The following is a 26,802-nucleotide window of genomic DNA, read 5'->3' as shown; positions in this document are numbered from 1 at the left end:
CCCACCTCCCAGGTTCAAGTAATTCTCCTGTCTTAACCTCCCCAGTAGCTGGAATTACAGGTGCCCACCACCAAGCCCAGCTAATTTTTGTATTTTTAGTAAAAACAGGGTTTCACTGTGTTGGCCAGGCTGGTCTCAATCTCCTGATCACAAGTGATCCACCCACCTCGGCCTCCCAATGTAACGGGATTACAAGTGGGAGCCACAGCGCCTGGCCTAAAATTGGGTTTTAATTAGCAAGTTGTTAGGTAGATTTTTATGATCCCTTGTAAAAGTTGTTTGGTTTTTTTGCCCCCTCAGCTTCCCTGGACACAGGCAAATGTTTTTATCTTCAGAAGGGAAACTGAGCTTAGAGGCAAAGGACCACGATTTTGCAATGACTGGTAAGCCAGCACATCTAATGCATGTGGGACTGTCCCAATCTGCAATGGGCCTACCACAGTTCAATTATTTCTTCCAGTATAATCTCACATTATAATGGGTGGAGCAACAAAGTCCTGAGCTTCATCTCTGCAGGGTCTGTTGGTGAGTCTGTTCTACCCTATTTGAATTAACAAATTACCTTGTTAAATTGTTAGCTTGTTAGTGGAAGATTTGGTTCTAGCTTGACTGTACTATTGGTTTTTAAGAAGTAGGTTTTGCTGTTCCGACTGAAAAGGGTCAGAGTCACCAGGGCTAGATTTTATCTGACAAAGGTGGAATACATAGCAGGTTCTCCAGGCTCGGACAGTTGCCCTATGGTATGACAGTACCTGGGCAGCCAGGTCCCTTAAGTGGATCCTCAGAGGAGGAGGCATCACTGATATTTCAAGATAATATTCTTCTACCTAAGTTTTATGTGTGTAGAGTACAATATCAGAGTCTCAAAGCCCCCTGGGAATGCAACATTGGAACTCTATTCATAGGAATTTTCCCCAGAAATTTTCCAGATAGTTTAATCCTTAGAGACAATAACTCATCTTTTTTTCCCCCACAAGCAAAAAAACAAGCCAAAAATCCCTCACCAAACTGTTGAGTCTAAAAGTTGTTTTGAATACACAATATCATGTCCTACAGGCCAACATTCAAGATATAATTCACAAAGAACTGCATTCTAGATGCCTGAAATTAATGTTCCCTGAGCAAAAACATTTTCATTATCTTTCTTCTTCTTATCCCTGGACATAAGCTATAGGTGGTTACTTGCAGATTTACTGCTGTAGAGCTCCAGAAGTTGAGGTTACATTTATCATATTTTGTGTACCCTGAGGCTAAGAGGTTGGGCCACTGAGTTGGGTGGTCTCTTTCGTCCTAATTACTACTTCCAAACTACTTCTGTTCTTTTCTCCTTCAGAAATATTTGAAGTTCATATATTCTGATTAAATCACCTTCTACTATCTTTACTGCCATCATCCACGAGCCTACTGGCCACTTCCCAGAAATTATAGAGCTGCTTGCCCTAGGTTTTCCTCACTGTCCCTCTTGTCTACATTCTATCTGAATTCAACATCCTTGTAGGTGACCCATGCAACACCAACGCTTGGCCTCTTAGACCTCTGACCTCTTCCATCTCCAACAATTTGTTCCTCTATTCGGTCTTAACCATTTCTGCGTCAGACTCTGAACCTTGTCATCAGTTGAAATCTCAATTTCAGGCTTCCCAGTTGTCAATCACTAGCCTTTTTTCCCAGCTAATTTTTTGTACTCTCATTTACCTAATTAAGACCTCCACTCTATTAACCCCCACACTTTAAAAAACTCAACTCTTCTGCCTTTGTCATCATATAATCATTTTGCAACTCACCTGCCTTAAATTCCCTAATCAGTGCTTGTCATAACAAACATTTTCTTATTTTTTTCTCCCAATCAATACATATTTGTAAAATACATTTTCAAATCTCTAATCTCAGTGTCTCACTGTCTCCTTCTTTGCTTGAAAGAATATCAACCTTGCGTAGACTAAACCATGCTCCAGATGATCTTCCTCATTGCTTGCATCCAAACAGCAAAAGCTGCTGGAGAAAAGTCAGTCAGTCATATAACAGTCTAGCTGGTTTTAATTCATGAGCTCAGTCCTCTCAGGAGCACTCAACACTGGCTGGCAATGCTATTCCAGTCTCTGGATTAACCATTCATACGTTCACTTCTCAAATTTCTCACATCCTTTTTCCTCACCTCTCATTTTTAGCTGGTGACCTTGCCTCAACTTCAGAAAATAAAAACCATCTGTGGGGAATGCTTCAACGTCAGACTTTCAAATCTTCATTCATTTTCTCTTGCATTTTTCTTTTCAGTGGAAAGATGTGTCTTGTCAGAAGCAAATTCCACCACTCTGGCTCTCACCTTCCTTAAGATATTGACTCTTTTCGTCATCTCCTTTCTTATGCATCACTAGTCTCTATTGGACATTCTGACCAAAGTCAGAATATCAAGACTTCTAAAAACTCTCATTTCCTTGTGAAATTTTCTGAATTAAAAAAGTCTTTATTAATTTAGAGACAGGGTCTCACTCTGTCACCAAGGCTGCTGTGCACTGATGAGGTTATGGCTCACTGCAGCCTCAACCTCCCAGGCTCAAGAGATCCTTCTATCTCAGCCTCCCTAGTAGCTGGAACTACAGGTGGGCACCATGCTAGCTAATTTGGGTATATTTTGTAGAGATGGAGTTTAATGGTTTTGCCCAGGCTGGTCTTGAACTCCTAGCTTCAAGCAATCCACCCGCCTCAGCCTCCCCAAATGCTGGGATTACAGGCATGAGCCACCATGCCCAGCCTTTTGTGTTGCACTGATCAAGTATTTTTAAAGTTATCTTTTTTTTGAGACGGAGTTTCGCTCTTGTTACCCAGGCTGGAGTGCAATGGCACTATCTCGGCTCACCGCAACCTCCACCTCCTGGGTTCAGGCAATTCTCCCTCAGCCTCCTAAGCAGCTGGGATTACAGGCACGCGCCACCGTGCCCAGCTAATTTTTTGTATTTTTAGTAGCGATGGAGTTTCACCATGTTGACCAGGATGGTCTTGATCTCTTGACCTCGTGATCCACCCACCTCGGCCTCCCAAAGTGCTGGGATTACAGGTGTGAGCCACTGCGCCTGGCCAAGTTACCTTTTATGTTTAAACAAGTATTAACATTTTTAAAAATCCTTAAAATACCACAGAATTGATGCCCACAAACCTTGAGAAATAGTGAAAAGATATTTCTCTGTGAAGCTAAAACTTGAAAAAAAATTGATGCATTTAAAAAATTTATTTATAGGTGGGTGGATCATGAGGTCAACAGATCGAGACCATCCTGGTCAACATGGTGAAACCCTGTCTCTACTAAAAATACAAAAAATTAGCTGGGCATGGTGGCGCTTGTCTGTAATCCCAGCTACTCGGGAGGCTGAGACAGGAGAATTGCCTGAACCCAGGAGGCAGAGGTTGCGGTGAGCCAAGATCACGCCATTGCACTCCAGCCTGGGTAACAAGAGCGACTCCGTCTCAAAAAATAATAATAAATAAAAATAAATAAATTAATTAATTTTTAAAAATTTTATTTATTTTAGAGATGGGGTTTCACCATGTTGCCCAGGTTGGTCTTGAACTCCTGAGCTCAGGCAATCCGCCCACCTTGGCCTCCCAAAATGCTAGGATTACAGGCGTGAGCCACCAAGCCTGGCCTCAACTTTTTTTTTTTTTTTTTTGAGATGGAGACTCACTTTGTTGCTCAGACCACAGTGTAATGGTACCATCTGGGTTCACTGCCACCTCTGCCTCCCAGGTTCAAGTGATTTTCCTGCCTCAGCTTCCTGAGTAGCTGGGATTATAGGTGTGTGCCACTACACCTGGCTAATTTTTTAATATTTTAGTAGAGACGGGGTTTCACCATGTTGGCCAGGCTGGTCTCGAACTCCTGACCTCAGGTGATCCACCTGCCTCGACCTCCCAAAGTGCTGGGATTGCAGGCTTGAGTCACCACGCCTGGCCAGGAACACTTTTATGGAAGTTTGTGGATATGTGTATATTTTTTAAAAATATCCAAAGAAGCCGGGTACAGCCTTGGGGCTGCTCTGCCTATAGAGTAGCCATTCTTTATTCCTTTACGTAATAAATTCGCTTTCACTTTATGGATGTAACTTGAATTCTTTCTTGTGTGAGATTCAAGAACCCTCTTTTGCAGTCTATCAGGACCCTGGTAACACTGAGATTTGTTTTTCTTTCACAGGTCTTAAGCAATTAAAATAATTTCAGAGGGGAAAGCTAGGCTATTAAACAGGTGAAATAAATGCTCAGAGCATTCTGTAATAGTGGAAAGTCCTCTTGGAAGAATAAATGAACAGACATTTCTTAGTGAAGTAGAACAAATCTACAGAGCTGTTCTAGACATGTCCATGTTTCAGTTCCCAAGTACTGACAATTAATAGCTCTTTGTTTCCACCTTTACTATAAAACTCTTCCCATGTATCATCCTATATCATGATGTGTAGAAGATTAAGTTAAAAAGTGTTGGATCTGCAGTCACTTCAAAGTTACAGCAAATCATCAGATGGAGCATTCTAAAAAACTACATATGCCAGCATTGGGAAAGAATCTGGGAGCTGGGAAGTGATAGTTTTAGAGCCATAACAGTATTAATAACGACATGTGTAACAGCTTAGAAAACATTTTGATGTATGTTATCTTATTTGATCCTTTTAACCTGTGGAGTAAGTAGGACCTCTAGTCTTGCCTTGCTTTATAGGCTAGAGGTTCTCAACCTTCAGCTTGCATCAAAATGGCCTGGAAGGTTTGTTGCTGTGCCTCACACTCCATGTTCTGAGTCTGTAGGTCTGAGATGAGGCCTGAAAATTTTCGTTTCTAACTTATTCCCAGGTTGCTGGTCCAGGAACAGTTTTTAGCCATTTTTTAGTATTTGTGAAGCTGGTTGGATTGTCTCAGTCATGAATTATAGTTCTGCATTGCCCTCAGAATAAAATCTAAATTAGTTGTAATGGCACACAGGTCCTGTATGCTGACTCCTATTTACTTCTCCAACTTTATATCTCTTCCTCTCCAGCCATTCTATAGAACTAGTAGTTCTTCACGAAAGCTCTATTCGTTTGCTAGGGCTGCCGTAATAAAAGTAAACAGATATTTATTTTCTCAGAGATCTTGAGGCTAGAAGTCCAAGATCAAGAGGCCAGCAGGGTTGGTTTCTTCCCAGACCTTGGCTTTTGGATGGCCGCTCTCTTGCTGTGTCCTCACATGGCCTTTCCTCTGTGTGCACACATCCTTGATGTCTGTGTGTCTAAATTTCCTCTTATAAGTATGACACCAGTTAGATTGGATTAGGACCCACCCTAATGGGCTCAGTTTTCCTTAATCATGTCTTATGGTCATTCTGAGGTACTAGGAGTGAGGGCTTCAACATATGAATGTTGGGGAGATGAAATTCAGCTCATAACAGAAGCCATTTCTTCCCTCTGGCACCATTTGCATATACTGCATATCATATATCTTAGCTTGGATCAAGCATTTTAACTCATTTGGACAAAACCCTATTTTTGTGATGTAGATGGAGCAGGTTGTATCACCTTGTTACAGCCTGATAAAACCCGATGTGGAGTTAATGTCCACTGTTTTAGCTCCCCCATACCACTCTGTTTATGCTACTTTCATGGTTCTTACCATGTTTCTTAGCAAGTAGCATGAACTTACCGCAACACATTATGGCATTTGGTGGCTTAACGTATCTGTCTCCTGATGCTCAAAAAAAACCCATTTTTACTCAGCGTATCCTCATCCTCAGTGCTTAGCACAGTATCAGGCTCATTGGAGTTGGCAGTCATAAATATCCATTGAAATGGATGATTAATTTTTAATTTTTTTTTTGAGATGGAGTCTCGCTTTGTCACTTAGGCTGGAGTGTAGTGGTGTGATCTTGGCTCACTGCAACCTCCACCATCTCCTGGGCTCAAGCAATTCTCCTGCCTCAGCCTCTGGAGCAGCTGGGACTACAGGCTTGCGCCACTACACCTAGCTAATTTTTGTATTTTTAGTAGAGACAGGGTTTCATCGTATTGGTCAGGGTAGTCTTGAACTCCTGATCTTGTGATCTCCCCACCTCGGCCTTCCAAAGTGGTAGGATTATAGGGCTGAGTCACCGCGCCTGACCTGATGATCTAATTTTAATCCAAACAAGACAGGGAAGAACAAACCATGTCATGTGCAAATATAATTTCCAGGTATACTGCTACATTAGGTTGAATCAAAAGAAATTAGTGTTTGATGTTTACAAAATACTAAGCAGAAAACCTCAGAATTTTTACAAAACATGACGTCAAAATCTAAAACTATTAATTTCTCATATTCTTGTTCATTTTTTGTTCAACAAATATTTGACACTGACGTGTAGGGCACTATTTAGTACTAAGAGTCCTGGAGCTTACAAAGGTGAGTGGGTGAGCTCTGCTCCCTGCTATTAAAGAGATTAATAGTCAAAAGTGGGCCAGGTGCAAAAATCTACGTCTCAAAAAAAAAAAAAAAAATGTTAAAAGTGGTAACTACTCATTACTTGCATGAATCGGTGAGAACATAAAAAGTGCTCAATCCAACAGCTTTTCGCACATTCTTTGTTTTCTTTTTCTTTTTCCCAAGAGGAAGTCTTGCTCTGTCACCCAGGCTAGAGTGCAGTGGTGCGATCTTGACTCACTGCAACCTCTACCACCCGAGTTCAAGCAATTCTTCTGCCTCAGCCTCTCGGGTAGCTGGGATTATAGGTGTGCACCACCATGCCCAGCTAATTTTTGTACTTTCAGTAGAAACAGGTTTCACCATGTTGGCCAGGCTGGTCTCAAACTCCTGACTTTGTGATCCTCCCACCTCGGCCTTCCAAAGTGTTGGGATTTGTGAGAGATGGTAAAGTTCTTCAAAGTTTTTATCTTAGACTACATTATAAGGAGTAATAATCTCTTGCTCTATGGCCATTATCCGCTATTAGCATAAACATATACCCATGTATATATATTCTCTAAATCAGCTATGTCTTAAGTCAGCTACCTTGACTCGCTCTGGCATGTCTGAACAGAACTGGGCAAGCTCCAAACCCTGGTGCATGCCATTCCTTATTTGGAAACCCTCCTGACCTTCTTCTAACTAGCTTCCTCTTCTTCCTTGTCGTTTTTTCTCCTTATCTATTCAGGAAATTTCCAAGTTTTTAGCCAATCGGGTCAAGCATAGAATGTGAGGTCCCTTCCGGCCAATGGAAACTGCACACAGCAGTAGGGCGATTGCGCCAGGTTGTGAAAGTTATAAATGTCCCTGTCTCCTTGTTCCGTTGTGCTCTTCTGGCCAGGTTGTGAAAGTTATAAATGTCCCTGTCCCCTTGTTCAGTTGTGCTCTCCTGGCAAGACTGCTGGCGAGTTGCCCCCTTCCTGCAGGAAGTAAACTAACCTTGCTGAGTGATCCATTGTCTTGGTGTGGATTTTTCCCAACCTTATAAATCCATTTCTAACAGGATTACAGATGGAAGCCACTGCGCCCAATAGTCGCACATTCTTTCAACCGTTTGTTTCCACCTTTATTATAAAGCATTTATAAAGAGGGATCCGGAGTCACTCACCTGGTTCAGAATCTTGAGTGACCCTTGGCAGGTTACTAACCCTGTGTGCCACAGCCACATTTGTAAAGTGGGATAATAGTTACACATTGTGAGGTTGTTCACAGTGTTGGCACGGTAAGGGCTAAAACACTTGATTAGTAAATAATTCAAAATTAGAACTTGTATGCTATTGTACTCACTTTCGAAAGGCAAGCAGCCTAAAACTGTTTGGAAAAACAGCTTGTACAGTATATTGCACACTTCATGTGATGACCAGTGGACTGATATGCCCACTAATGCACAGCAGTAATAATTCACCTCTTTACACATTATGCATGTTAAGCGACCAAAAAAACCCTCACTTTAAAAAGCCAAATGATACAAACATCAGCCTTGAGGCTCTTCAATATAGAGTAAACCGTATCTTCTTGCAAACAAAAGATTACTACCAAAACACCTGAAAGAGGAAAACTTAATTGTAATAGTCAAGGAAATTGGCGGGAATATACCGCAGCTTCTAGAATTCAGTAGTTTAAAATATGGAGGAAAAAACAAAAACCCTTGACCCCGACGTGATTCGAACACGCAGCCTTCTGATCTGGAGTCAGACGCGCTACCGTTGCGCCACGAGGTCCTGCTGGGCTGTGGCTCGCGTAGTTTCTTAGGACACCGATTAGTGGCGTTTCTTCCAAGAATACCCAGCTTTCTCTTCATTCACTCTCTGCCCCTCCACCCCAGTATCTGTTGGACCAGGAGACCGATTCCTTAAGCGTCCATACTTTGCTGACTGATAGTACTCTACCAAGGCTGGGACGTAACCAGCAGAGGCGAGACAACGGGGCTTCCCATTTAGTCTCCAGGATCCAAGGAAATTGGCTCTTCCTCTTCTTTACCAAATGATTTCCGTTATACCCGCCCTGCCCCCGCCCTGTTGGGCGCGAGACTCCGCCTTCTCTCCCCTCAGCCAACGGGTTGGGCGCGCTGAGTTCGCGACCTTTAGTTGTAATCTGGCGGGGCGCCACTGCGCAGCCGCAGGCCTTTGCCAGCTGGAGGCTGGAGGCAAGGACAGAAGCTCTTAGAGCGTTTTCTTTTTCCCTTTCCTCAATTCCTGCAAACAATATAAGGAGTTTTCTTTCAGGAGAGGTCTTCATTTTGCGGTGAGCGTTAAGCTTAAAAGTCACCATTTTGAAAAGAGATGGTTGTGAACTTACAAGAGCTGGTTTAACACATTATGTTTGTTTAACAGGAACATCCTGTCAGAAAACAATAACGTTGGACAAAACGCCAACTGTCTCCCCGTCGGGGAATTGAACCCCGGTCTCCCGCGTGACAGGCGGGGATACTAACCACTATACTAACGAGGAGTCGTAAGCACCGCTCCTCTCAGACAATTCTTCAAGGAGTAATAAGGTCTCCAGCCTCGGTCAGCCTCGCCTGCTGCTGGGAAAGTACTAAAGCCCTGTTTCTTGGAGAGGCTGATAGGTTTACTATGACCCCTGGGCGCCTTAGGCTTTTGATGTTGGTGGGAAGAGTGAACGGTTTGGAATATGTGAAGCAAACGCACTTCCCATGTTAGTGCTAGGGAAGTGTGTGAAAATAGTTTTTCTCAGGGCTCTTGAGCTTTCTAAATGATTTAGGTTGCCGGTCTGAGGGTTTGTTTTTTTTTTTTTGACCAGGAGTATGTGAATTGCGGCGGAACTTCCCCCTTACAAATTTATACTTTCATTCTGAAGTTCAAGTTCAAGGTTAGCATATGGCTGCCAGATGTCTGGAACAGTTAGGATTGCCGCGGTCTCCGTGCCTCTTCAAACAATTCATAAGCATTTTTTGTTTTGTTTTTTTTTTTTTGAGAGGGAGTCTTGCTCTGTCGCCCAGGCTGGAGTGCAGTGGCACGATCTTGGCTCACTGCAACCTCCGCCTCCTAGGCTCAAGTGATTCTTCCGCCTCAGCCTCCCGAGTAGTTGGGATTACAGGCGTTTACCACCGGGTCCCGCTAATTTTTGTGTTTTAGTAGAGAGAGGGTTTCACCATGTTAGCCAGATTAGTCTCGAACTCCTGACCTCTGGTAATCCACCCGCCTCTTTGGCCTCTCAAAGTGCTGAGATTACAGGCATGAGTCACCGTGCCAGACCAATTCACGCACTTTTGTAACCGAAGGCGCTCAAATGAAATGTTATCAGCCAACTTCTGTTTTACTCTCTGTAGGTGGCTACCATTTACCTGGAAGTGACAAACGAAGTACGTAAATGGCTAAATAATAACACGTTTAAATAATTCAAATCTAGGATTGCCACTGATTAAACACAGGGTTAGGAAAGGGCACTCATCGGATAATTAATGTCATCCTAAGCCCTTTCATAGACAGGATAAACCCTCTTCTCAGGAATACTAAAAAAGCCTCACATATAAACTTTTGTTTTTTTTTTGAGATGGATTTTCGCCCTTGTTCCCCAGGTTGAAGTGTAGTGGTGCGATCTTGGCTCACTGCCACCTCCGCTCCACGGGTTCAAGCGATTCTCCTGTCTCAGCCTCCCGAGTAGCTGGGATAACAGGCGCCGGTCACCACATCTGGCTAATTTTTTGTATTTTTAGTAGAGATGGGGTTTCACCATGTTGGCCAGGCTGGTCTCCAACTCCAGACCTCAGGTTATCCATTCACCTCGGCCTCCCAAAGTGCTGGGATTGCAGGCGTGAGCCACTGAACCCTGTCGTCTACTTTTGACTTTTCTCTAAAGGAGTGTGTTTATAGGTACAGATAAACTGACACGATTGAAAGCGTTTCATTATGGAACTTAAACCTAACACGTCTCATCTCCGACCCAACCAATCAGTACTCCCGACTCACTGACCCCTGCCCACCAAATTATCCTTAAAGATAATAAAATAAAAATGAAATACCCTCATATGTGCCTTAAGGAATCCCTTGTTTCTAGTGTGCTTACGAACTAATGTATTATCGATAATAAATTATAAGGTATTTTTCATCTGATGGAAAGGATAATTTTTTAATGCAGATATTAAACAAATGGCAATTTCTGAGGCTTGTTTGGCTGTCTTTCTTTCTTTTTTGCTCTTTTTATTCTTGTTATTATTTGAGACAGAGTCTTGCTTTGTCCCCCTGGCTGGAGTGCAGTGGCTGGACCTCCATTCACTGCAAACTGGGTTCAAGCGATTTTCCTGCCTCAGCCTCCTGAGAAGCTGGGCTTACAGGCTTGAGCCACCATGCCCAACTAATTTTAGTAGAGACAGGGGTTTCACCATGTTGGCCAGGCTGATCTTGAACCCTTGACCTCAAGTGATCCACTCGCCTCAGCCTCCCAAAGAGTTGGGATTACATGTGTGAGCGGCTGTGCTCGGCCCTTTTTCACTCTTATTTATTTCTTTTCTTTTTTTTTTTGCGTGCTTGTGACCGAGTTTTGGAGTTTCGCTCCTGTTGCACAGGCTGGAGTGCAATGGCGTGATCTCGGCTTACTGCAATTTCTCCATTCTGGGTTCAAATGATTTTCCTTCCTCAACCTCCCATGTGACAGGGATTACAGGCATGTGCCACCACAACCAGCTAATTTTGTCTTTTTAGTAGAGACGGGGTTTCACCATGTTGGTCAGGCTGGTTTTGAACTCCTTATCTCAGGTGATCCACCTGCCTTGGCCTCCCAAAGTACTGAGATTACAGGCATAAGCCACTGCGCCCAGCCCCTTTTTCACTCTTAATTACACCAAAAGCCTCAAAACAAACTCTCAGTGTGCAGGGGCCTCCTTCCACTTTGTCCCTCCAAAAACTTTTGCCAGGGCCAAAGGGCACTGTGATTGCCATGACTATGTCCTTGACCTGGTAAGATCGAAGGGACTTCCCCAAATCTCTCACTTCCTAGAGTATGGGGCAGTGAACTCAGGTCTCCTGAGTCACCTGTTTGCCCCCTGTTCTGCATTGTGGGAGAAAAGTCTTCATCTTTTCCTTTGGAAGAGACATCCTGTCCATTGAAGCTCTCATAAAGCTATGCCAGTGCTCACACACATGTTGTTACTGCTCCTTTTTCATCCCTGGTGAAAGTAAGAGGCAGCCTGAGTCAGCAAGATCAGGGATCCTGGAACGCAGCACCTGCTGTCCATCTTCCGAAAATGGAAAGGAAAAGAGAGGGCAATTAACCTGAACAGGGTGAGGGAGCTCAGAGATTCCTCCCTGTCAGCACTGGGCAAAAATAAAGGTTAAAATCTGATCGGCAGTACAGAGGTCACAGAACTCTCTTTGGGAATAAATGGCATGATGGCAATAGGTGTTACCGAGTTTCAAATCCTGCTCTTCCCAAAGAACTATGTTGCATACCTCAGCTTGCTAAATGATTCACATTCATTTTATTTTCTCAACAGCCTGTTTGCTTATTTATTTATTTATGAGATGGAGTCTCACTCTGTCGCCCAGGCTGTGATCTCGGCTCACTGCAACCTCTGCCTCCCGGGTCAACGGGACGAGTGTTTTTACTCCTATTTTACAAGTGGACCAAGGGAATCTTCTGCAAGACCACACAGAAAGGCCAGGAATCACCCAAGCTCTGACTGCAAAAACTGCAATTTTCACCCTGCTGCACAGTTCCATATACATGTATGTTAACAAATAAGTACATACTATGGAGAGAAAAACTTTATAACTAGTATCAACCTACATGTCACCCTTGTTCCCATATTAATATTTGCTCATCTTTAATTACTTGGTAGATCCTGTAGTTATTCATTAACTTATTGAAACTACAATGTGCCAGACATTGTTTTAGATGCATGGGGAGGTTTTCATAAATAAATCTTGTTCTTTTGGATCTTTTATCCTAACAGAAAAAATACAGATAGTAAACAATGAATACAATAAATTGACACAGATATTATACATAAGTATGTTAGACAGTTATAAGAGCAGAAATAAAAATAGCAGAGTAAGGGGATTTGGAGAGTGGCAAGTTAAATAGGTCAAGGTAAACCTCATGAGAGGGAGTTTCCCTCTGTCTCCCAGGCTGGAGTGCAGTGGTGAGAACTTGGCTCACTGCTACCTTACCCTCCCTGGTTGAAGTGATTCTTGTGCCGCAGCCTCCTAAGTCGCTGTGATCATGGATGTGTGTGCCACCATACCTGGCTAATTTTTGTATTTTTGGTAGAGACAGGGTTTCGCCATGTTGGCCAGGCTGGTATCGAACTCCTGGCCTCAAGTAATCCACCTGCCTCGGCCTCTCAACGTGCTGTGATTACAGGCATGATCCACTGCACCTGGCCAAAGGTCTAATTTGAGCCTACTTGAAGGAATTAAGAGATGTAGTCATGTAGCTGTCTGGGAGGGCTGAGGGCCTTAGAGGTCACAGTAAAGACTTTGGCTTTTATTATTAGGGAAATGGGGACCCACTTCAGGGTTGTTGGTTTTTTTTTAACATTAAAAAAATTGATACATATTTATGGAGTGTATGTGATATTTTAATACATACGTACAATGTGTAATGATTAAATCAGGGTATTCAGCACACCCATCACCTCGAACATTTCTCATTTCTTCATGTTGGGAATATTTCAAATCCTCTCTTGTAGCTATTTTGTCATATACAACAAATTACTGTTAACTGTAGTCACCCTACTATGCCATTCAACACTAGAATTTATTCTTTCTTTCTTTCTTTTTTTTTTTGATATGGAGCCTCATTTTGTTGCCCAGGCTGGAGCACAGTGGCACCATCTTGGCTCACTGCAACCTCCGCCTCCTGGGTTCAAGCAGTTCTTCTGCCTCAGCCCTCCAGTTCCTGGGATTACAGGCATGCACCACCACGCCTGGCTAATTTTGTATTTTTAGTAGAGACGGGGTTTTGCCGTGTTGGCCAGACTGGGCTCAAACTGACCTCAGGTGATCCACTTGCTTTGGCCTTCCAAAGTGCTGAGATTACAGGCATGAATCATAGCACCTGGCCTAGAATTTATTATTTCTATCTGATTGTATGTTTATACCCATTAACTAACCTGTCTTCATCTTCCTCACCTTGCTCTTTCCCAGCCTCTGATAAGTATCATTCTATTCTACCTTCATGAGAACTGCAGGGTTTTGAAGAGAGTAGTGTATGGTCTGATTTATGTTTTAAAGCGTCTTTGTTTGGACAACATAGCAAGACCCCATCTCTACTAAAAATTAAGAAAATTAACTGAGTGTTGTGGCTCACATTTACAGTTCTAGCTACTTGAGAGGCTGAGGTGGGAGGCTCACTTGAGCCCAGGAGTTTGAGGCTGCAGTGAGCTATGATCATATCATTGCATTGAAGTCTGGGCAACAGAGTGAAACTCTGTCTCAAGAAAAAAAAAAAAGGATCAGAACAGGCGCAGTGGCTCACGCCTGTAATCCTAGCACTTTGGGAGACTTAGGAGGGCAGATTGCCTGAGGTTGGGAGTTCAAGGCCAGCCTGACCAACATGGAGAAACCCCATTGCTACTAAAAATACAAAATTAGCTGGTCATGGTGGTTCATGCCTGTAATCCCAGCTACTCTGGCGGCTGAGGCAGCAGAATTGCTTGAACCCAAGAGACAGAGGTTGTGGTGAGCCGAGATCATGCTACTGTACTCCAGCCTGGGCAATAAGAGCAAAATTTGGTCTCAAAAAAAAAAAGAGAGAAAAAAAAGAAAAGGGTCTTGGATTGAGAGTAGATTGTAGGAGGGCAAGAGCAGAAGCAAGAACTATAAAGTCTATTGCAATAATCCATATAGGGGATGTTGGTGGGTGGTTCGGGCTACAGTGAAAGTGATGGAGAAGATGAGAGGTATTTTGTTTGTTTGTTTGTTTGTTTATTTATTTATTTATGAGATGGAGTCTCCCTCTATTGCCCAAGCTGGAGTGCAGTGGCGTGATCTCAGCTCACTGCAACCTCTGCCTCCTGGATTCGAGTGATTCTCCTGCGTCAGCCTTCGGAGTATGTAGGACTACAGGCATGTGCTACCACACCTGGCTAATTTTTGTATTTTTAGTAGAGATGGGGTTTCACCATGTGGGCCAGGTCGAACTCCTGACCTTGTGATCCACCACCTTGGCCTCCCAAAGTTCTGGGATTATAGGCGTGAGCCACTGTGCCTGGCCATTTATTTATTTCTTTAAGACAGGATCTCACTTTGCCACCAGGCTGGAGTGTAGTGATGCAATCAGGGCTCACTGCAGCCTCAACCTCCCGTGCTCAAGAGATTCTCCCACCTCAGCCTCCTGAGTAGTTGAGACCACAGGCATATGCCTTCATGCCTGGCTAATTTTTGTATTTTTTGTAGAGACAGTTTCACAATGTTGCTCAGGCTGGTCTCGAACTTCTGGGCCCAAGGGGTCCTCCTACCTTGGCCTCCCAAAGTGCCAGTATTACAGGCCTGAACCACTGTGCCTGGCCCCAAGTGCTGATGTATTTTGAAGGTTGAGCCAATAGAATTTCTTGGTAGAGTAAATGTGTGGTATGAGTTAAAAAGAGGAGTCAAAGTCGCCTCCAAAATTTTTGGCTGGCCTGAGCAACTGGAAGGCTGGAGCTGCCATTACTGAGGTTGAGAAGAGTAATGCACAGCTTCAGAGGGCACCATTCATATTGACAGTCATGTGAAGGGCACAACTGGGAAGAAGTTGTTAAAAGAAAAACTTCAGCTGAATTAAATATAAAGGAGTTTGGCCAGGTGCGGTGGTTCATTCCTGTAATTCCAGCACTTTGGGAGGCTGAGGCGGGAGGATCAGGAGTTTGAGAGCAGCCTGGCCAACAAGGTGAAGCCCCATCTCTACTAAAAATACAAAAATTAGCTGGGCGTGGTGGCACATGCCTATAACCCCAGCAACTTGTAAGCTGAGGCAGGAGAATTGCTTGAACCCAGGAGGCGAGGTTGCAGTTACTGCACTACAGCCTGGGCAAACAGAGCAAGACTCCATCTAAATAAAATAAAAAAAAATAAATATAAATAAGGGCCAGGTGTGGTGGCTCACATCTGCAATCCCAGCACTTTGGGAGGCCAAGGTGGACAGATCATGAGATCAGGAGTTTGAAACTAGTGTGACCAACATGGTGAAATGCTGTCTCTACTAAAAATATAAAAATTAGCCAGGCGTGGTGGCAGGCACCTGTAATCTCTGCTACTCAGGAGGCTGAGGCAGGAGAATCACTTGAACCCTGGAGGTGGAGGTTACAGCGAGCCAAGATCGCACCATTGCACTCCAGCCTGGGCAACAGAGCGGGACTCTGTCTCAAAACAAACAAACCCAAAAATAAATATAAATAAATAATTTTAAAAAAAGTAAAGTAGTTTATCTGAGCAATAAACTATTTGCGAATTGGGCATCCTTCAGAATCACAGCAGATTCAGAGAGACTGCAGGGATGCCTGGAAGTCAGAACAAATTTACAGGCAAAAAGGGGAGTGGGGTACAGAAATTGGAAGTGAGGTACAGAAATAGCTGGATTGGTTACAGTTTGGCGTTTGCCTATTTGAACACAGTTTGAACACTCAGTTTATGAGTGGTTGAAGTATGGCTGCTGTGATTGGCTAAGACCCAGCTATTGTTGCAGGCGCATATTCCTAAATTAGGTTTTCAATCTTGTCTACCCATTAAGTTAGGTTACAGTTGTCCACAAGGACTCAAATATGAAAGTACGGTGTCCTTCTCTAGCTATATTTAGTTCGCTTGAACAGAGGCAAGGTACCATCCATTGACCGTGCTGTGGATGGCACTCCTTGGAATTGTGCACCATGGCAGCCTTGCATGTGGAGTAGTGACCCTGGTGGGAGTGGGCGGATGATCTGCATTTCAGTTTTGGATGTGTTAAGGGTGAGACATCAAAGAGTCAGTTGAATGGTTGAGTACTCATTGTGTAGGTTCTGGAAATACAATGATGAACAAAGACCCTGATCACCAGGAACTTTCATTTTAGTGGAGGAGACACATATCACTAGTAAAAGAATAACAACAACAAAAAAAGTAAAATTACAGGCTGGGTGCAGTGGCTCACGCCTGTAATCCTAGCACTTTGGGAGGCCAAGGTGGGTGGATTTCCTGAGCTCAGGAGTTCGAGACCAGCCTGGGCAACACAGTGAAACCTTGTCTCTACTAAAATACAAAGAATTAGTAGGGTGGCATACCCCTGTAGTCACAGCTACTTGAGAGATTGAGGCAGGAGAGTTGCTTGAATCCGGGAGGTGAGGTTGCAGTGAGCTGAGATTGTGCTATTGCACTCCAGCCTGGGTGACAGGTGGTGGTGTTGGAGGAGGGCTCCCCATGTTCCCCAGGTTGGTCTTGAATTCCTGAGCTCAAGCTCAGCACCTGCCTTGGCCTCTCAAAGTGCTGGGATTACAGGTGTGAGCCACCAGGCTCCGCCCCTCTCCTGATTTCTTCAAGGTTGGATAAGCAACTTATTTTCCACTTGGTGGTGTGGAACTCCAGCATGAGTGACTTTTATTTTGGTTTATCTGTTGGGCCTAGTGTAGGAGCTCAGTTCAAACCAATGACTTACTATAAATTTTATTTAATACTATTTAATCCTTATTTAAATCCTATGAGTTTGCTATAATAATTTTCTCCTTTTTACAATGAGGAAACTGAGGCACTGGATGATGAGGGCTACAGAGGTAGAAAGTGATGGACATGTGTGCAAAATACTATGGGATTACAGAGAAGGGAAGACTGGTGTGGTCAAAGACCTATTTTTAGCTGGACCTCCAAAGAATAATGATGAACTTAGAAGAAGAATGGGGGAAATATTTTCTAGCACTTAGGGAACAGAGAAACATTAATACAAATGCTCAGAGCATGTGGCAATTGGGAAATGTGGCAATGTGGGACAGAGTATATGGTGGAGGGACAGCTGCTTAGGGGACCGGAGTAGCAGGAAGCAGGAAATGTCTTCACCTTTCATTATAATGCACAACTGGGGAGAATTAAACATCACAGACTTTGAGGAACTGGTGGGAACCTTACCGATCTTCTTGATCCTTTCATTATACAGATAAGGAAACTCAGGCCAGACAGCTCCAGTGATTTAACTAAATTCCTGTGGCGGAGAACATCACCTTTATCTGTTGCTGTAAATTAAGGAATCTGTGGGCTTAGTGATTAGGTGTCCCTCAGAGGTTTCCAGGGCCTCAGATCTTGCCATCAATTTCCTTAGGGTTATCTGTTCCTGAACTGGCCTAGGCTTCTTTCAGGGAACTGGCCTACCATCATTGGCCCCAAGCCAACAGGAGATCAGTGACCCTCCCTGTTCCTGACTTTTTTCCTGCCTTGCTGAACACCTGCTGACCTATCTGGGTTAATAGCTTTGCTAATCTTGTTGGCCTTAAGGCAAGCACTAGCCCTTGTATCAGGAACAAGGGGGCCTGGTGACCCACACTCTCCTCTGGCCCTTTGGCGTTCAGTCCTCAGGCTACTACGGGAAAGGACAAATTCTTCAGCCTGTTTGGAGTGGGATGGAATAGTTTCTACTTCCTTTTTTTTTTTTTTTTTTTTAGAACTGTCTCACTCTGTTGCCTAGGCTGAAGTGCAGTGGTGTGATCTCGGCTCACTGCAACTGGCGCCTCCCAAGTTCAAGCAATTTTCATGCCTCAGCCTCCCCAGTAGCTGGGACTACAGGTGCGGGCCATCATGCCCAGCTAATTTTTGTATTTTTAATAAAGACAGAGTTTCACCACTTTGGCTAGGCTGGTCTCAAATTCCTGACCTTGTGATCCGCCTTGGAACCTCAAAGTTCTGGGATTACAGGCGTGAGCCACTTCATCCAACCTTTTCTTTAGTCTTTACCTGTTTTCTAAACACAAAGCAACAGAAAAACTTCTGCTTCAAATGCATGACTCAGGTCTGGAATTCAAGTTGCTGCTATCTTAGGAAAAAAGCTGCCTATAGTGTTTTTGAAATTTCCTATTCTCCTGCCTCTGATTAACTCATGTGATCAGCAAAGTTTTATCATCAGAGATTATCAATAAAATGAAGTTAGTGATCCAGTAATAAGAAGAGAACCAGCACAAGCTAGTACTCAGAATTACATCTTTTTTCTATGCATTTGTAAGTATTGAACATGTCTGGTGGCTCACAGGTGTAATCCCAGCACTTTGGGAGGCAGAGGCAGGCAGATCACTTGAGGTTAGGAATTCAAGACCAGCCTGGCCAACATGGTGAAACCCCATCTCTACTAAAAATACAAAAATTACCGGGTCATAGTGGCACGTGCCTATAATCCTAGCTACTTGGGAGACTGAGGTAGGAGAATCGCATGAACCCGGGAGGTGGAGGTTGCAGTGAGCTGAGGTCGCATCATTACACTCCAGCTTGGCAACAGAGTGAGACTCTGTCTTGGAAAAAAAAAAAAATCTGGAAAGAAGTAGCTGAAAATATTAAAAGTAGTTATATCTAGGTAAGAGTGTGTTGATCTCTGTCCTTTTTGCTTTTCCATCTTTTCTAAATATTCTATGTTCAAATATTATTCTTGAACTCAGAAAAGGAAATAATATTTTCTTTAAAGTTACTAATATTAGGCAAAGCAAATAGCTCTACTGTACATTTGTGATAGTCCTCGTAGCCTATTACATGTTAGTTTGGCTTTCCTTGTTAACCAAAGATTTCATTATTTTGCAGCTTAAATCGTTTATTTCTAGTTTTTTAAGGTGGGGAGGAGGTGAGGAGGGTGAAGAAGCAAATTCAACTTCAGTAAAACAGGGCGTGCAGCCTTTTCCCCTGAGTCCCTTTGTTTCAGGGCCCCTGGGTTCCGGGTCTTTTGTTGTTCTCTGCATGGACTTTGTATTCGAGATTTAAAGAAAAACAAGTGCTGGCCCTCCTTGCTCCCTCTGGTGTCCCAATGAGGTATAACCGGACAAACCCCACAAAGATCACAGCCATTTTCACACAGCGCTCTCCCGACACAGTGATGCCTGGAGACGGGAATGTCTGGAATCTTAGAGGAAGGAATCGTACACCGACAAGCACGGCAGGCTTAGTCTTTGAAACTTAATCAGAGCCTGTAAGAATGGATACTTTTTTTAAAAAAAATTAAAAGCAGTATCTGGGCTGCAAGAATTTTAAAAAAACCTAATAGTAAATAAGTCAGTTCTCAAAGCATTTGATACAGCTTTCTGGGTTCTCAAACTAAGAAAATGTTACTACATATGTTGTTTTATAAACACAGCATAAACCAGTACATTGTTATTTGCTTTTAAAATTTCTTTTAGAGACAGGGTCTTGCTCTGTCACCCAGGCAGGAGAGCAGTGGTGCAATCTTAGCTCAATGCAGCTTCGAATTCCTGGCCTCAGGTGATCCTCTCTGCTTCCGCCTCCCAAAGGGCTGGGATTACAGGTGTGAGCCACTGTGCCTGGCCTAGGACTTTGGGTTAATTGCAAATAAATTAGGTGAAAGAGGTCTGGTTACCTAGGCTTCAGCTTGACTGAGGATAGTGATTTCTTTAACTGTAAGCTTTACCATGTAAACCAAAAATAAAATTCTAAGCTCCCCAACCAACTGAATGAATGCTTCCTTGTCCAAGGGCATTCCAAAGTTACCCGAAACACTAGTTCATGCTGTGATGAGACCAGGTGGTCAGACAAGCCTCATTATATTCTCCTCCCTTTGGGATTCACATACATCTGACCAGCATTAACATTAAATCAGAGACCTTAAGTCTGACAAAGCAGGCTTTTTGTAGCAGTAAGACACCAACATGACAGATAGTAGGCCCTGAAGTAAATTGAAGTATTTTACCCATATATATATATAATATATATATATACATTTATAATTATATAATTAAATGCATATATATATTTGACACATTTTGAAATGGGCCTGCAAAGGTGTCTCTTGTGGGGAGAATCTGCTTTCAGTAGAGAATCGCCTTCCCTTTCCAGATCTTTTTCCTTAACCAGGAGAGAATTAACTAAGAGTCTTGCACCTTTAAAAGGTAAAAAATGAAATTTTTACAATCTGGCCTGGTGCAGTGGCTTACGCATGAAATCCCAGCACTATTGGATGCTGAGGCAGGTGGGTTACTTGAGCCCAGGAAGTCGAGACAAGGCTGGACAACATGGTGAAACTCTGTCTCTACTAAAAATACAAAAATTGGGCTGGGCGCGGTAGCTTACACCTGTAATCCCAGCACTTTGGGAGGCCGAGGTGGGTGGATCATGAGGTCAAGAGATTGAGACTATCCTGGTCAACATGATGAAACCCTGTCTCTACTAAAAATACAAAAAATTAGTTGGGCATGGTGGTACGTGCCTGTAATCCCAGCTACTCAGGAGGCTGAGGCAGGAGAATTGCCCGAACCCAGGAGGTGGAGGTTGTGGTGAGCCAAGATTGCGCCATAGCCCTCCAGCCTGAGTAACGAGCGAAACTCCATCTCAAAAAAAAAAAAAAAAAAAACAAAAATTACCTGGGCATAGTGGTGCATGCACTTGTAATCCCAGCTACTCCAGAGGCTGAGAGGTAGGAGGATGACTTGAGCCTGGGAGGTGGAGGCTGCAGTGAGCTGAGACTGCAGCATTGCACTCCAGCCTGGGTGATGGAGTGAGACTCAGAAATATTTACAATCTGTTTTCTCTGAAGCCTGCTACCTGGAGGTTTTATCTGCATAATAAGAACCTTGGTTTTTGAGGCTGGGCATGGTGGCTTACACCTGTAATCCCAGCAATTTGGTAGGCTGAGTGGGGTGGATCACTAGGTAGGGAGTTCAAGACCAGCCTGACCAATATGGTGAAAACTCATCTCTACTAAAAATACAAAAATTAGCCTGGCATGGTGGTGCGTACCTGTAGTCCTAGCTACTTGGGAGGCTGAGGCAGGAGAATCACTTGAACAGTAGGCAGAAGTTGCAGTGAGCTGAGATTGTGCCACTGCACTCCAGTCTGGGTGACTCTGTCTCAAAAAAAAAAAAAAAAGAACCTTGGTCCCCATCTGTATAGAAGGGATGCACTCCCTTCTGTAGATATCAAACTCTTTCAAACTAACTGCCAGTCAGAAAATCTTTGAATCCACCCATCACCTGGAAGCACCCCATCCGCCTTCACTCAGTATGGAGTTGTCCTGCCTTTCTGGAGTGAATGAATGTATATCTTACACGAATTGATTTATGTCTTATGTCTCTCTAAAATGTAAAATAAAAAGCTGTAGCCTGACCACTTTGGACACATGTTCTCAGGATCTCCTGGGGCCGTGTCACTGGTCATGGTCACTCATATTTGTCTCAGAATAAGTCTTTTCAAATATTTTACAGAGTTTAACTCTTTTCTTCATTGACAATCAATATGTGAGAGTTGATACTGAAGGCTCCTTTTGTCTATAATATACTTTATTGTATCGCCTTTTTCACCAAGCTGTTTTGTTTGGTTTTTATAGAGATGAGATCTCACTTTGTTCCACAGTCTGGTCTCTTGGGCTTAAGAGATCCTCCCTCCTCAGCCTTCTAAAATGCTGGAATTACATGTGTGAGCCCCGGCCCTCAAACTGTGCCTTTTTTTTTTTTTTTTTGAGCTGAAGTCACTCTGTCAACCAAGCTGGAGCATAGCGGCATGATCTTGGCTCACTGCAAACTCTACCTCCTGGGTTCAAGCAATTCTCCCTACCTCAGTCTTCTGAGCAGCTGAGCAGCTGGACATGGTCTGCCACCATGCCTGGCTAATTTTTGTTTTGTTTTGTATTTTTAGTAGAGACAGGGTTTTGTCATGTTGGGCAGGCTGGTCTCGAACTCCTGAGCTTAAGTGATCTGCCTGTCTCAGTTTCCCAAAGTGTTGGGATTACAGGCATGAGCCACCATACCTGGCCAAACTGTGCTTTTTAAAATAATATTTCCACTAAAAAATGTAGATGTAAAATATTTTTGGTTTAAATATTTGATTGATAAGATCTCAGGTATTAGGCCAGGCATGGTCTGGCCTGAGGTCCTGAGGTCAGGCATTCGAGACCAGCCTGGTCAACATGGTGAAACCCCATCTCTACTAAAAATATAAAAATTAGCCAGGCATGGTGGCATGTGCCTGTAATCCCAGCTACTTGGGAGGCTGAGGCAGGAGAATAACTTGAACCTGGGAGCGGAGATTGTAGTAAGCTGATATTGTGCCAAGGAACTCCAGCCTGGGTGACAGAGCAAGACTCTGTCTAAAAAAAAATCCCCCCAAAACGATAAAACCCCCCAAAAATCAATGAAACAAACAAAATCTCAGGCATTACAGTTTTATTTGAATAAGCAATTCATGCACACAGAACAAAGTTCAAAAATTACCAGAAGGTATACAGAGGAAAGTCTCTCTTCCTTTTTTTTTTTTTTTGAGACAAGTCTCTTTCTGTCGCCCAGGATGGAGTACAATGGAATGATCCTGGCTTGTTGCAACCTCTGCTTCCCGAGTTCAAGTGATTCTTCTGCCTCAGCCTATGGAGTAGCTGGGATTACAGGCATGCCACCACTCTTGGGTAAGTTTTGTATTTTTTAGTAAAGATGTAGTTTCACCAGGTTGGCCAGGCTGGTCTTGAACTCTTGGCCTCAAATGATCTGCCTGCCTTAGCCTCCCAAATTGCTGGAATTACAGGTGTGAGCCACCGTGCCCGGCTTGTCTCTCATTTCTAATTAATAACATTCTCTTGAGTGATTTCGGGTTGATCTGGCAGCTCAACAAGGCCATCAGAGGCTTTGGGTACTCTGTTCTTATTCTGGGTCTTTCTTCTCTGCTACCTTTAGCAAAGGGACGTTTCTTTTTCACGATTTGTCACTTCACGTGAGTCATCTACAAGATAGCTGCTGCAGCCATCATGACCACTTTCAAAGCTAGAACATGAAGGAAGAGGCAGCTCCAGCACATTTGCCTTTTTTTTTTTTTTGAGATGGAGTTTTGTTCTTGTCACGCAGGCTGGAGTGCAATGGTGGGATCTCGGCTCACCACAACCTCTGCCTCCTCGATTCAAGCAATTCTCCTGACTCAGCCTCCTGAGTAGCTGGGATTACAGGCATGTGCCACCACCCTCAGCTAATTTTTGTATTTTTAGTAGAGACAGGGTTTCACCCTGTTGGTCAGGATGGTCTCAAACTCCCAACCTCAGGTGATCTGCCCTCCTTGGCGTCCCAAAGTGTTAGGATTACAGGCATGAGCCACCACTCCCGGCCTACACACTTTCCTTCTGAATGTCCCTTTTAACTGGGAGAAAGCCTTCCTAGAGAAATCCTGGTGGTTGCTTTCCTGTTTCGTTAACCACCATTGGGTCACACAGAGGCTGGGAAAGTGACTCTCAGGCAAAAGGGAATGGATAGTGATTCTACTATCAGTTTTTTTGTTTTTGTATTCTAGTGTTCTCTGCTGGGTGTAAGAATGAAAATTTGTTAGTGTAACACCATTTCTCCTCAATTCAACAATGATGTTTTCATCTTTTTTGTTTCAGGAGATACATCCAGAAAACTGCATTGCAATTTCAAATCCAAGTTGGACAAGTTTTTTTTTTTTTTACACAGACATCACCATGTTAGAAAAGTTGGAAAAGTTTTGAAACCATTCTGATCCTATCCTTCTTGTCTTCCAATTCCTTCCAAGGCATCTTATTATTTATTTGTTTCTAATTTTCCCATTATTAAAGAGGTTGAATATCTTTTTTCCAGAGCTAGTTTGGGTTCTGATTTTCTTCACTTTCCTGATGGAGTTATTTTAGAATTGAAGGGCATCATAGCAACTGAGGCAGTATTGACATCATCAATATTTTAGGATTACAGGTAACCATATTTCCCAGTTGACTTGAGACAGTGCCAGTTTATACCTCTTGTCGTGTGTGTGTGTGTGTGTGTGTGTGTGTGTGTGTGTTTTCTGAGACAGAATCTCGCTCTGTTGCCCAGCTGGAGTGCAGTGGCATGATCTCGGCTCACTGCAACCTCTACCTCCCGGGCTCATGTGATTCTCTTGCCTCAGCCTCCCGAGTAGCTGGTATTACAGGCAAGCGCCACCACGCCTGATAAATTTTTGTATTTTTAGTAGAGACAGGGTTTCATTATGTTGGCCAGTCTGGTGTCGAACTCTTGACCTCAAGTGATCCTCCTGCCTTGGCCTCCCAAAGTGACGGGATTATAGGTGTGAGCCACTGCACCTGGCCCTAGTATATTTTATAATAGGATTGCATTCAATCTTGAAAGTGTCTGATTTTGATGAAAAGTCATTTATTAGGCTGGGCACCTGTAATCCCAGCTACTCAGGAGGCTGAGGAAGGAGAATCACTGAACCCAGGAGGCAGAGGTTGCAGTGAGCCAAGATCAGGCCACTGTATTCCAGCTTGTGCAACAGAGCAAGACTTGGTCTCACCAGAAAAAAAAAAAGGTCATTTATTATCTGAAATACACATCAAAATACCACTATTGGCATTTTGCTACGGTGTCTCCACCAGTGGGAGCAGGATCATCATAAAGGGTGGGGTTTGTTCTGCCTCCTTCTCTGTTGTATCCCCAGAGCCCAGAACAGTACCCAGAACCCAGTAAGTGCTTAATAAGTATGAATACATCTGTGCATAAATTCATTTCTTGGGACTTGGCACATTGCCACTTGAACAAATGGATTCTATTAACAAGGAATATGAAGCAATGATTTTGGGGTACACAACTCATGGTGCCTGCCAAAACATGCGTTTTAGATTTTGATAGATACCGTCAAGTTATTCTCCACAGGGGCTGAGCCGGTTTACACTCCCACCAGCAATATGTGAGAGCATCTGTTTCTCTAACCTTCAACCACATGGTGTTATCAAAATTTTTATCTGTGCCAATCTGGTAGTTTAAATTTGCATTTCCCTTATTATGAAAAGATAGAGCATACTTTCGTATGTTTAAAAGCCGTCTGAAATTTCTAAGAACTGTCTGTTCATATCCTCTGCCCATTTTTTTTTTTCCCAGTGAATTACTGGTCTTTTATCAATCTGTAAAAATACAAATAGTTGTTCCAAGGTTTTCATGTCTTTGCATTTGTTTATGGTGTTGTTGTAAACACAATTTAAAACATGAATTTTTATTTAGCTTCTTTCCTTTCATTGCATCTATATTTTGCATCAAGCTTAGACTTTCCCAGATTGTAAAATAATTCTCCCATATTTTCTTGTCTTACTTTCAAGTTTTCAGTTTTTTCTTATGTAACTCTTTATCTATCTGAAATTTATTTTGGTGTAAGTTTTGAGATGTGAATAAAATCTAATATTGTTTATTGAATAGCTCATCTGTTCCCCACTGGTGGAAACTCTGAAAGGTTCCTCATATTCAGAGACTATTTCCTATGAAACTTTTAACACTCTGCAAATTCTAAGGAAAGAAACTCAAGGGCAAAGCAGTCAGGATGTAATTTTAATTTGTGGTTTCATGTCTTCCACTTCCTCAATTTATAATAGTACTATCTTTTATTAAGCATTTATATATTAAGCATAATGCCACAGAAGATTGTATAAAAATATGGACAATTTGTAGAACAATGGTAAAATGAATACCTCTGTACTTATTATCCAGATGAACACATAAAACTTTGCCAGTGACTTGAAAATCTTCTGTGCACGCTACTTTATCGTTTTCTTCTTCCTCCCCAAGAGGTAACCACTGTTCTAATTTTTTGATAATTATTTCTTGCTTTACTTTATAGTTTTACTACCTATATGTATCCTTAAATACTATATTGTTTATTTGTTTATTTCTTATCTTTGATGAGACCAAAAAATATCTCTGTTGTTGTGTTTTGAGACAGGGTCTTGATCTGTTGCTCAGGCTGGAGTATAGTGGCACAGTCACAGCTTACTGCAGTCTTGACCTCCCAGGCTTCAGCAATCCTCCCGCTTCAGCTCCCCAGTCAGCTGGGACTATAGGCATGCACCATCATGAATGGCTAATTTTTGTATTTTTTTTTTTTTGGTAGAGACAGGGTTTTGCCATGTTGCCCAGGTTAGTCTTGAACTCCTGGACTCAAATGATCTGCCTGCCTCAGCCTCCCAAAGTGCTAGGATTACAGGCATGAGCCATGACACCTGGCCTCTTTATTTTCTTGGGATGGAATTTCACTCTTGTTGCCCAAGCTGGAGTGCAATGGCGTGATCTCGGCTCAAAAATATTGCTTATTTTTGACAACTGAGTGGCAAGCCCAACCACTGCAACAGGCTCTCAAAAGATAAGCTCTGGGTCAAGTGCAGTGGCAGCGTTCCTGAGAGAATGCAAGAGCTCCTTTAGGAAGTCTGTGGTCAGGGTCAAGAGTGAGTTCTGGGAAACAGGATATATCAGAGCTGTGACATCTGCCAGGGCTGTAGTTTGGGTTAGGT

The 26,802-nt window shown here is 43.1% G+C and overlaps 1 long non-coding RNA gene and 2 other non-coding genes across 3 annotated transcripts; 1 reads left to right on the top strand and 2 right to left on the bottom strand.

Annotated features, from left to right (window-relative positions):
* Nucleotides 1–8,102: 8,102 nt before the first annotated feature.
* TRNAW-CCA (transfer RNA tryptophan (anticodon CCA)) lies at nucleotides 8,103–8,174 on the bottom strand. Its single transcript has one exon. It is a non-coding gene; the product is annotated as a tRNA-Trp (tRNA).
* A 364-nt stretch (nucleotides 8,175–8,538) lies between these two features.
* LOC118144311 (uncharacterized) lies at nucleotides 8,539–26,033 on the top strand. The gene is made up of 4 exons (XR_004728992.3): nucleotides 8,539–8,697; nucleotides 11,909–12,140; nucleotides 22,841–22,956; nucleotides 23,917–26,033. It is a non-coding gene; the product is annotated as an uncharacterized LOC118144311 (long non-coding RNA).
* TRNAD-GUC (transfer RNA aspartic acid (anticodon GUC)) lies at nucleotides 8,833–8,904 on the bottom strand. Its single transcript has one exon. It is a non-coding gene; the product is annotated as a tRNA-Asp (tRNA).
* Nucleotides 26,034–26,802: the final 769 nt, after the last annotated feature.

Source organism: Callithrix jacchus, chromosome 9 (genome assembly GCF_049354715.1).
Source record: "Callithrix jacchus isolate 240 chromosome 9, calJac240_pri, whole genome shotgun sequence".
NCBI classification, from domain to species: domain Eukaryota; kingdom Metazoa; phylum Chordata; class Mammalia; order Primates; family Cebidae; genus Callithrix; species Callithrix jacchus.
This window is presented reverse-complemented; position numbering and strand designations above follow the sequence as displayed.